Consider the following 12,854-nt stretch of genomic DNA (forward strand, 5'->3'; position numbering starts at 1 on the left):
ATACAAAAATAGCAAATAGATATCTAGAAGATTAGTACTAATTCATGGAAGAAATAATTAGTGGCATTAAAGACAAGTCTCTAAATACAAGTCTGTTAAAGGAACAATCAGAAGAAAAGAATGAAAAAAAGAAAGAAAGAAAGTCTAAGCCTTATGTGAGATATCATCAAGAAGAAGAATTTACAGGTGATTAGAATTCCAGAACATTACATCATCTACAAAGAAAATGTTCTAATGTATTTTGTTGAGTAGCAACTGGGATCTTTTAAGCTTGTGAGCAGCCATCTAAGATGCAGCTTTCTGGAACAAAGTAGAGTGAAGAAAATCAAGACACAAGGAGCCAATCAGTCCAAAAGACTAATGAACTGCACATGAACTTCAACCTCCCAAACCCCAAGAGCAAAAACACTAGCTGGAACCTGGTTACCATTACAGATAAGTCTGAGTGAGATTACAATAAACAGTCCTGAATACAATGGAAGAAAAATGTGGAACAAAATCAAAATAGTTTAAAAGACCAGAGTTAGTGGTCTGATTGTTGTTGTTGTTGTTGTTGTTAAGTGCCGCTGAGTTGGTTCTGACCCATAATGACACTATGTAGGGTTTCTGAGGAACAACTGGTGAACTTGAGCCGCCAACCTTGCAGTTCAAATGGCTTTGCAGTTTAAACCCCAAGTCTTTAGATACCTTTCAAGCCTGGAACATACCATCTCCCTCTTCCCCCCAATAGCTCAACTTTGAGCCAAACAATAGAAGGACATAAAAGGTGAACACAGATAGCAGGGAGGAATGTACTATTTAGAACAATCAACCATAGAAGACCCAAAGGACATCCTTTACCCATGGGCAAAACTCTGAAGACCGGAAGGGACAAGAAAATAGAACGAATGGAAATGAGAGACAAGGGTAGAAATAGGAAGAGTGCTGTTATGTTATGGGGATCACAGCCAGTGTCGTGAAACAAAATGTGTATGGATTGTTGAATGGGAAATAAATTCATAAACTTTCACCCAAACTACTAAGAAAACTAAAAAAGAGAGAGAGAGGTGGACTGACTATGTTAATGTCTAACAAAATATACCTTAACGTAGGCAATATTACTAGGGACAAAGAGGGACATTTCATTGTGAATGAAAGTTGGAGATGTTAATACTCTTCCTACAGTAATTCATAAAACAAGCAGAGGGAAAAGTTGTAAGGAAATAGAAAACTTGAACACTATCAAATGAAATCCAGGTGTCCACTTTAAAAGGACACAATGGTGTGAACTGAAAGCCTTTGACTTTCGGTCTTCAGAACACTGCAGAGTGTGTTCTAACCTGGAAAAGGCAAATGAGGCCAGCTTCGTAGGCTTCCAGCAGGCTACTTAACAGCCCACTGTAGCTCAGCACTATGGGTGGGCATGGGAGGTAGCTGGGACAGAGGCTGGTTGGGAGGAGTCCTACCAGGACCCTGAATAAGCTGAGGCAATGTGCCTTCTTCTAACATCTCCAAGGAAACCAAATTATCATGGGGGCTGCAAATTAACACTTCACAACCAGTAAAAGAAAACCTTTCAATTAACAAATTTGTAAAACTCACCATAATGATTAGTTTCTGCTGGGGCTATGTAGCAGTTACAAGACACCAACCATCACCTCCCATTAGGACTCGTTAACATACAGTGTAGCTGAGATTCTTTTCTATTGATATAGCCTTACCTAGATTCTCCCCATAATTCTCTAAGACTTTGGTGGTCTTCATAACAGAAGGCATACCACTGAATGTGATCTCATTTGGTTTTCATGATATGAGACTGAACCCATGTAAAATACCTAAAGCTTGTATTGGAGCCAAGACTGAAGCATTGGAAACTGGGTCAGTAGTTGTTCCTTGTCTCCTCTTACTTCCAGTCCTGCATTTAATGGAAGAAAATTGTATATTGCCCAAGCACAGGACTCTCCAGACATTCCCTCAGACATCTCCCAACTCAATACTCCAGACTTGTTTCAGCTCACCCTTAGATAGCTCCACCTGAATATTTTCTAGTACCTCAAATGGTGACTAAAATTAAGCTGGTTCATCTGTTCCTAACACCAACTCCTTTCTTTTTTGGTTCTTGGAACCAGCTCCCTCCCAGGTACACATGTCAAAACCTCTCTGTCCCCTTCCATTCTGAACCTTTATTAACAGTCAATTCCATCTTCACAACATCTCTTGCATCCATCTCAATTTGTCTGATCAGGAGCAGGTGCAAGGACTAGAGACCTCAAAATCTGTCTCTTCACCAGAGGTGGATAAAATATGGCCTGCAAAACAAAACTGGCCTGCTGCCAGAGCTAAAAATGGTTTCTGTATATTTTTAATGTTAAAAAAAACATATCAAAAGAAAAAAATATTTCATGACACATGAAAATAATCTAAATATCAAGTTTCAGCGCTCAAAAATAAAGCTGTATTAAAGCAGCCAAGCTCAAGCATTTACCTTGCGTCTTACGTTTGCTTTCCTGCCTGCTATACCCCCAGGGTTGAGTAGTTGTCACAGAGACCCCACCCCCGGGTGCCTGGCCCATTACAGAAAAAAGTTTGCTCTATAGTATCACTTTGTTCTGTAGGATAATGAATGCATTGAATCACAAGATCAGTTTGAATAGCCACTTCTCAGAAGCCCTATACAGGAATTGCTGTTGTTGTTGTTAAGTGCTGTGGAGTCAGTTCTGACGCATAGCGACCCTGTATAGTGTTTCTGAGGCTATAAATCTTTATGGGAGCAGAAAGCCTCATCTTTCTCCCACAGAACAGCTGGTAGTTTCGAACTGCTGACTTTGAGGTTACCAGCCCTATTTGTAAGCACTACACTACAAAACCTAAGAATCTAAAGACCATCGACAAAAAAGTGGGGACCATTTCAAGGACTTATCTAACGTGGATGAGAAGTAGAGAGTACTGTGAGAGGAATAGTTGTTGCCATTTTGATTTTTTTCACACACGTTGCAATTATTAATAGGTTTCTTCTCATTTTGAGTCATGTAACATCAGCAAACGAAGGCCCCGAAAGCTTACGTCCATCCGTCTCATTAAGGATGACTCTGTCTTGAGGAGTCAGCTTTTCCTCACTTGTATACTGAGTGCCTTCCAACCTGAAGGGCTCATCTTCCAGCACTATATCAGACAATGTTTTGCTGCTGTTATAAAGTTTTCAGGTGCTAACCCTGCAGAAGTAGACTGCCTATTCCTTCTTCTGAGTCTGTTCTTCATCCAACTCATAATGACCCTATGTAGAGTTTCCAAGACTAAATCTTTACAGCAATGGACAACCTCATCTTTCCTCATGGGACAGCTGGTGGGTTTGAACTGCCAACCATGTGGTTAGCAACTCAACACCTAGCTCACAGCACCACCAACCATTAGATAAATGAAAATCAAAACAATGAGGTATCATTTCACCCCAACATTAATAGCAAAGTTCAGAAGAACACAATACAACAAATGCTAGTAGAATTGTAAAAGGGTACAACTACTATGTTTAAAAAGCTGGGAATTGAAATGCCATGTTATTGTTGCAGCTGTGGTTGTATGTTGTCTAGTTGGTTCAGATGAGACTCATACTGTCCCTGGTAGTTTGAATTGCTGACCTTTCAGGCCAGTCCAATGTTTATTCTAGAGTGCCCCATCAGGACTCAGAGACTCAGCAATACCTCTATTATGCATATATTCTAAAGAAACTAGAAGCATAACACGAGTCTATACATGCACACCCATGTTCATCGTAGTACTATTCACAATAGCAAAAAAAAAAAAAAAAAGAAATGATCTGAAGGTTAATCAACAGAAGACCAAGCTAGGGTACATACACACATTGGAATTCTATGTACCGTTAAAGAACAAAGAGACATCTGTGAAACACCTCATAACTTGGATGAGCGTGAAAGAAATTATACTGGGTAAAATTAGTCAATCATAGAAAGACAAATATTGCAATGAGATATTATTATAAAAAAGTCGAGAAATGGTTTTCACACAAAAAGAAATATTCTTGGGTGGTTATCATGGTGGGAGAGGAAGAGAAAGTAAATTACTTACTAGAGGATTATTGTTGTTGTTGTTGTTGTTGTTAAGTGCCATGGAGTTGGCTCCAATTCATTGCGACCCCGTAAAGGATTTCCAAGGAGTGGCTGGTGAGCTTGAATCATCAATCTTGAGGTTCAAACTGATGTAGCAGTCCAGTACATTAACCCACAGTGCCACACCAGGACTCCAACTAGCGGATTTGTTGTTGTTGTTGTTGTTAAGTGCCATCGAGTCGATTCCGACCCATGGCGACACTGTATAGGAGCAGCTGGTAAGCTTGAACCGCCCACCTTGCAGTTCAAATTGCTTTGCAGTCTGACGTATTAACACACAGCACCACACGAGGACTCCATAGACATAAATTAATTTGGGTGAAGGGGAAGGCAATAAATATGCAATAAGGGAGAAGTTAGAAAAAATGATTAAAGAAAGAAATACAAGAGAAATATAAGATTAAAAGATAATAGAGGTAAATATTGTTATATACACAATCCTATAATAATAGTAATAACAATATTCATGTGGCACTGCAGGATAAGCATTGGACTGCCAACCACAAGGTGGGTGGTAAAAACCAATCAATCACTTCTTGGAAACCCTATTCAGGGTCACTATGAGTCTGAACCAACTTGATAGCACTAAATAACAACATATAATACAGCATACAGACACAGGGAGCAAAATTACGCAAACTTCTTAGCCATAACTAAAAATTTGAGGGAAGGAGTTGCTGGGCTTAGGGGTTCAGGACCATAGACTTAGGGGACATCAAGGTCAATTGAATGGCATGATATAGTCCACGAAATCACTGTTCTTCATTCTACTTTGGTTAGTAGCAAGTGGGCTCATAAAAAGTTTTAACTATGGATCTCTTCCTTTATGAAGCGATCATTGAGCTAGGACCATACCGTGATCAAATTTTCATCCCTTTGAAACAAATTATTAAAAGGAAAAATGTAATGCTATTCTACTAGTTTACAAACTGCAGGTACCACTTTGTCCACCAGATGGCAGAAAAACTCTATGCTTAACTTTTTGATGCCCCATCTGCTTAACCTCCCTCTCCAATTAACAAAGATCACTGCTCATTTTTAGAAAACTATCCTGTTTCCTCTTTGCGTGATTTCCCCCCGAGGAATATATTAAGTGGAATTATTTCACATTCTATTCAAGAAATTAATTTCTTACAGTGTGGTGTAGGTTTACAATGGTAACAATTATTATTCATTTAAAATTCCTGTTAATGAAACAAAGACATAACAAAGCTGTTTCAGAGGTACAGTATGACGATGTAAAAAACTTGATGAAGAAATTGATCCAAAATATTATTCTTCCTTCCTTCTTCAAGCATACACACACAAAAACACACAAAGCTGAAGCTCAGAAGGCAAGGGGCACAAAGAGGGGAAGAGAAAGGAAAAAGCAGATGGACTGTCAGCAGGAACATGATTCCTCAGCTCCAGAAAATATTGCCACTTAAGAGAAACAGAGGAAAGAACACCATACTGCCACCCAGTGATATAAACTGTTTCTAGATTTATGCAAAGGAGCTCTGGTAGCGTAGTGGTTACAAATTGGGCTGCGAACCGCAAGGTCAGCAGTTCGAAACTACCAGCTGTTCCGCGGGAGAAAGAGGAGGCTTTCTGCTCCCGTAAAAATTTACGGCCTCTGAAACCCTGTACAGGGTCACTATGGATCGGAACCAACTCCACGGCACAAAAACAAGATTTATGCAAACAAGACCTTTCTATGTTTCTGAAGGCTGTAGTAGTCATACCTCATTGTTGTTGTTGTTATGTGCCGTGCAGTTGGTTTCGACTCATAGTGACCCTGTACAGGGTTTCCGAGGCTTTAAATCTTTACGGGAGAAGAATACCTCGTCTTTCTCCCGCGGAACAGCTGGTAGTTTCGAACTGCTGACCTTGCGATTCGCAGCCCAATTCGTAACCACTACACTACCAGAGCTCCTTAGTCATACCTCACAGGACTTTATATTTGACGTTAAGTATAAGGCCCAAACCAATTGGCCAAAACATTCATAGACCTTAATCGTTGTATTATTGTTACTGTCATTAGTGCAGTGCCCCCCACACATACACACACACACACATGCCACGCACTCCTGGCTTTACCATGCACAATGAAATGAAACATCACCTGTTCTGATTAGTTGCAGATTTGACCATTGTGATCCATAGCGGTTTCCTGATTGCTTTTTCAGGAGTAGATGAATAGCCCTTTCTTCTAGCTTATCTGAGTCTGGAAGCTATGCTGAAACCTGTTCAGCATTGTAACAACATATGGGCCCCCACTGACAGATGCATAATGTGTATTGGCGGGGAAGCAAACCCAGCTATCCCTCATGGCAGGCAAGAATTGTACCACCAGCTCCATTAGCCATTGTGTTTTGGTTGGTTGGTTATGTACCATGGAGTTGATTCCAACTCAGAGTGACCCTGCATAGGGTTTCCGGGGCCACAAATCTTTATGGGAGCAGAATGCCTCATCTTTCTCCCATGGAACAGCTGGTAATTTTGAACTGCTGACCTGGAGGTTAGCAGCCCAACTTGTAACCACTGCCTTTTCCAAATGTGGTACTTGTGAGGACTTCCCTGTTCGTTGGACTTGCCATCTCACAATTCTAGCTAAATGTCAGATTAATGACCACTCAAGAACCTAAGAAACAAGGAAGAGCCTAAGACTCAACTATTGCTTGGGCCAGGTATTCAGAATCACTTTATCTGATCAACCTTGCTCTAAAATCCCTCCATATCAGAAAACCTGAGTTACTCTTCCTCAAATGCTTTGTCTTCATGGGAACTGACTTGTTACTTAAAAGTCACAAGTCTTTCTGCCACCATATCCCTGAAGCCACCACTTCCTCATCCTAGACTCTGAGCCAGGAGTATAGAAACACTGTGGTGCAGAAAAGGGGGAAAGCAAAACACCATGTGTCCTTCTACTTCCTCAGTTTGTCCTCAGCATAGGTTTAGATGATCTCAACCTCAATGGCAATGAGCTTGGTTTGATTCTGAGTTTAGCTCCAGCTTCCTCCTTTTTGTGTGCCTTCCTCCCACTTTCTGGAGCACCTTTCTTCTAAAGTTTGGACTTTGACAAACCTGCGTTCAAAATCAGACAACGTCCCTTGCTAGCTGAGTTATACTAAACAAACTTCATCGCCTTGTTTCTCATCTGTGAAATGAACATGACAGAACCCTCTAGTGCCCTCTTGTGGGGTTCATGTTCTCCATCTGATCTTTCCTTAAAAAAATAGCCACTGCTTCTAAGTTGTATGCTTGATTCCTGCCTTCAAATCAAAACTCATTTTTCTTCCATTTTAGTCTATGTCAGTTTTTAAGAAAGCAAGTTATTGAATTAATTATTTTTAAAAGTTTCAAATGACTAATAATAACAGCTTCTTCCTCTCAGCGTTACCAAAACTCTGTCAAAAATTGTAGAACAACCAAATGTTTGAAGAGGAAAGGTCCATGGGGGTTAAAAATTCCACATTCTACAAATAGCACAACTAAATCTTGAAGACAGTTAGTGGTTGAGCTGAGTCCAAACACTGTACTGATTTCTGCTCCAGAATTCTTTCTATATTCCAAAACCGCCTCCATAATTCTGTTCCTACCTATTTTTGTTGGCTTTTTTCTGTTGTTCACTCTTAATTCATTAAGTGCATACACAATAGTCTCTTTCTCTTTACTCTTTCAAATCATCCCCATCTGTCTTAGTTACTCAGTGCAACCATACAAAACAAAACAAAACAAAATCTCATAAAGCCCACAAGTGGATGGTGGCTTTAGCAAACAAATTTGTTTTCTCACAGTTCTGGAGACTGGAAGTCCAAATTCAGGACATGCGCTCTAGGGAAAGGTTCTCATGTCTTTCAGCTTCTAGTTGCTGTCATCAATCCTTGGAGTTCCTGGACTTTTAGATGCATCTTCTCCATTATGGCGTGGGTCTATCTTTTCCCTGTGTGTGTCTCTGTGTCTATTTCACACTTTTTATAAGAGGTCACTCAAATGTGATTAGATTTGAGGCTCAACCTATGCGCACTGCCGCTGACTTGGTTGTCTATTCAGGTTGCTTCACTTTCTGTGTCAAACCAGCTGAATCCTCTGACTGGACAAGACTGTTCTGTATCCAGGGACTAAACCCTTCATCACTCTCTGGTGGAAACTACCAAGCCAGGCGTCAAAAAAGTAATGTCACCTTTTCTAGCACAGTCTTCGGAAGCAAGTGAGATTCCATCTCATAGGAATTAGTCCTAGGCTGTTGATTTTAATTTTCCTCCCTTGAGAAACTACAGGAAGTCAGGTACCTCCACCACACTATTTCTACAATCTAGGTAAAAAAATATTGCATTTGAGTCCAACTTGAGCTAAGCACTGTATGATGAGTAAGTAATTTTGGTATCCAGAAGAAAGGGGTATCATGTAGAATTCAGTCAGTTATTTGTAGCTACAGATAACAGAAAATTCAACTTTTAATGACTTAAGTAAATATAGGATTTTGTTTTGGTTTTGGTATAACCATAGATCTGAAAATGGGCAGCTGCTTGCACTATCCCTAAGAATTTGATGATGCTGGGATCAGGGTCTTTATGGTCTTGCTCTTTCTTTCTGCTTGCTGGGTATACCCGCTCAGGTATCTTGGAAATTTTCAAGTCAAGAAGAAACGTACCAGAGATGCAACTATGTCAGGTTTTGTATGTTCTGACTTTTTTTAAACCACAAAAAGCAAAAAGTCTTCTCAGGAAGACTTCTTATATTTTGTTCTTATAGTTTATTGCCCAGAACTATGTTTGTTGTTGTTGTTGAGTACATTCAAGTCTGTTCTGACTCATAGCGACCCTGTATAAGGTTTCTGAGAAGCAGTTGGTAAATTTGAACCGCTGACCTTGCAGTCCACTGCGTTTTCCCACAGTGCCACACCAAGACTATGTTACTGGACCACTAATACCTGCAGGAGACTTTGGAAAAGTGACTGGCTAATCAGGAACTGGATATAGTTCTGCCTTAGTCAAAATTGGGATTTATTAGCAGAGAAGAAGAGGTAATGGATATTAAGTAGATAAATATAGATTGACAGCAGAGGGTATAGAAGGAGCAACAGAACTCCATCCTTACACCTGAAAGAACAATTCAAGGTTCATGTGCTTTCTAAATACACGTGATCATGAAATAGTTAAAATGCAAAACAATAATGAGGTAGAAATTTTAAAATTTAAGCCTAGTTCATGCAGGGGAATAAATATTTGAGAGGGGGCATAGGAAGCAATTGTGGGATAAAGGCTTTAAATTATAGGGTGGAAATTTCTCAGGAATCCTTCAGCTGGAAATTTGTTCTTTCCCTGCCAAAATTCAAACATTCTAAAAATCCCCTTACTTAATAATCTCCAAGGGAATTAACATGAAACTGTAACAAATCTATTTGCATCTAAACAGATGATGCAGTTAGAAAAATAGAAACAGCTAGAGAAATGCAAATCCTGGTGTTGAACTTGAAAAACACTTTTACAGTTCATATGTCCATGGGTGATGGGTACTCTGGTAGCGCAGTGATTACAAGCTGGGCTGCTAACTTCAAGGTTAGCAGTTTGAAACTACCAGCTGTTCTGCAGGAGAGAGACGAGGTTTTCTGCTCCCATAAAGATTTATGGTCTCGGAAACTTTATGCAGGGTCACTATGAGTCAGAATTCACTCCATGGCACAAGACCACCACCACCACCACTGGCATTCATTTCTTAGGGATGTCATAACAAAATATTACAAGTTTGGTGATTCATGAGAACAAATATATTTTTTCTCTTGGTTCTGAAGGCTGTAAGTCCAAATCAGGATATCAGTCATGTTGATTCCTTCTGAGAGCATTGAGAAAGAGTCTATTCCATGCCTCTCTCTCAGCTTCTGATGACTTTAGCATCATCGCTAAGGGATTCTTGGCTTGTGGCTGCATCTGGCTCTAGTGCCACATGGCCACGCTTCCTCGGGCTCTCTATCTCTCTATCTCTTCTTCTCTTTATAAGGAAATCAGTCATATAGGTTTGGAACCCACTCAATTCCAGAATAACATCATGTATCATAACTGACAACATTTTCAAAGACCTTGTTTCCAAACAAGGTCAGATTCTCAGGTAGAAGTGTTAAGACTTCAACATATATTTTGGGGAACATGATCTAATCCAAAAAAGTGTTGGTAGAATACAGAAGAAATTATGACAAGTGAGATGGGAGTGGACCTTAACCAGAATCAAGACAACTTCTTACTAGTCATTCCTGACCAAGAATTTCATGAGTATCCTAGTAAAGAACTATTGGCCAGAATCAGTTCATGATGCTATCTTTGCAATTAATACATCTAATAATATCATTGAGAATGTTCTAGACCAAAAAGAGAATTATATGTCTTACCTATATCATTTTTTACCTTACAGTAACTTTACATATACATATAATTTTTCCCAATATACAGATGAAAAGACTAACATTCAGAAAGATATAGAAATTTGTCCCAAACCATATAGGTAGAAGTAGCAGATTCAGAAATATGGTCAAGATTTGTATGTAATCAAAACTCAAACATATTCAATCATACCACAGGGTGTGCACACGGTTGTATTCTTTCACCATAATAATACGAGAAGCTGGGTTCTATGAAGAAAAACTTGGCATCAGAATTGGAGGAAGACTCATAACAACCTGTGATATGCAGATGATACAACCTTGCTTGCTGAAAATGAAGAGGTATGGCTTACATCTCAATGTCAAGAAAACAAAAATCCTCACCACTGGACCAATAAACAACATTCTTATCAACAGAGAAAAGATTGAAGTTGTCAAGGACTTCATTCTTCTTGGATCAACTATCAACACTCATGGAAGCAACAGTGAAGAGATCAAACAATGTATTGCATTAGGCAAATCTGCTTCACAAGATCTTTTTAAAGTATTGAAGAGCAAAGATGTCAGCTTGAGGACTAAGGTGCACCTGACCCAAGCCATGGTATTTTAAATAACCTCATATGCATGTGAAAGCTGGACAGTGAATACGGAAGACTGTAGAAGAATTGATGCTTTTAAGTTATGGTGTTGGAGGAGAATATTGAAAGTGCCATGGGCTGCCAAAAGAACCAGTAGATCCATTTTGGAAGAAGTGCAGCCAGAGTGCTCCTTGGAGGCCAAGATGGCCAAATATCATCTCTTATACTTTGGACATTTTGTCAGGAGCGACCAGTCCCTGGAGAAGGATATCATGTTTGGTAAGGTGGAGGGTCAGAGCAAAAGGAAGACCCCCAATGAGATGGATTAACCAAGTGGCAGCATCGATGGACTCAAGCGTGGCAACAGTAGTGAGGTTGGCCCAGGATCCGGCAGTGTTTCATTCTGCTGTGCATAAGGTCGCTATGGGTCGGTACCGACTCGATGGCACCTACCAACAACAACAAGGGATTCAAGGTCTCCAACAAGAGACATGGACCACATATGTTTTAGTAGTGCAATGAACACTTCACTCATATAAAGAGGAGACAGAATGAGATGAGCTTCTCTAGTGGGTACCAGTCTCCCACAGCCAGCAGAACCCTTCCCATCGTGGCCGCTGCAGGAAAGATGTCCTATGTTCACTCCTCTCATACAGTAGACTGGAAAGACTGCCTTCCCTCCCACTGGAACAGATACAGAAGTGAGGTTAGCTAAGTACCATATGGTGCCCACCATGTATAAGAGACAGAGGAAGTTACTGTGTGCCCAGAACAGAAGACTTCTCCAATAAGGAGGAGGCACTTAGAGTGCATACATATATTTCTAGTTTTCTAATTGGAAAATATTCTGGGTGCCAGGCCTTTACTTAGGTAGCTTGGCTGTGAGGCAGACCATTCCTTGTAAATTAAAAAAATAACAATGGCATAAGCTCTTTAATTGGAGCAGCTAGATCAGATTCTAAAGAACATTATGAATAGTTGATTGAGTGATTCATAGATATTATCTAGCAGCTAAGACTCGTTGGGTATCCTGGAATGAATTTTCTTTAAAAGACAATTTGGGCTATTGCCCTGGAACGCACAGTGGCAGGCAGCTGGGGGTAGGGGGGAGTCGGGGCTGTGGCAGTGCGGGGACCCAGTTGCCGTGTCTGTGGTAACTACGGGACTGACGGGAAGCTGCTAAAGTTCCTGTGGAAGTGAAGTAGAATTTCATAAAAGCATAATGGATGGAGAGGAGAAGATTTATGGTGGCTGTGAAGGCCCAGAAGCCATTTATGTCCAATGGATATCTTATGATGGTCATGAATTTACTGTAAAAAGAGAACATGCACTAACATCATGTTGAGTGGCCCAGGTCAGTGTGCTGAGAATGAAACCAATGAGGTCAATTTTAGAGAGATCCCATCACATGTGCTATCAAAAGTATGCATGTGTTTTACCTACAAGGTTCGCTACACTAACAGCTCCGCTAAGATTCCCGAATTCCCAATTGCACCTGAAATTGCATTGGAACTGCTGATGGCTGTGAACTTCTTAGATTGTTAAATAAAATAAATTATAATAAACTGTTAACCTTTTTCAGTATTTAATAACTGTAGTTCAGGTAGTAATTTTTTTCATATAGCATGTTGCCTATATGCAATTGAACTATAAAGTTAATTGCAAAGCAGATTATCTTCTGTTCACTTTGCCTAGCAATCAGAGTTGAAATTTGTTTGCTGCATCTACAAATTAAGGACATTTTCACAAACTGAGAAATAATCAGATATGCCAGTTTGTAGGTGGTTTTGCCTTATCCTTTGGATATGACTTTTT

At 40.0% G+C, this 12,854-nt stretch overlaps 1 pseudogene; it reads left to right on the top strand.

The window, feature by feature from the left end:
• Positions 1-12,261: 12,261 nt before the first annotated feature.
• Positions 12,262-12,584, top strand: LOC102819182 (annotated as a pseudogene).
• The last annotated feature ends 270 nt before the right edge of the window (positions 12,585-12,854 follow it).

Source organism: Chrysochloris asiatica, unplaced genomic scaffold (genome assembly GCF_000296735.1).
Source record: "Chrysochloris asiatica unplaced genomic scaffold, ChrAsi1.0 scaffold00008, whole genome shotgun sequence".
NCBI classification, from domain to species: Eukaryota; Metazoa; Chordata; class Mammalia; order Afrosoricida; family Chrysochloridae; genus Chrysochloris; species Chrysochloris asiatica.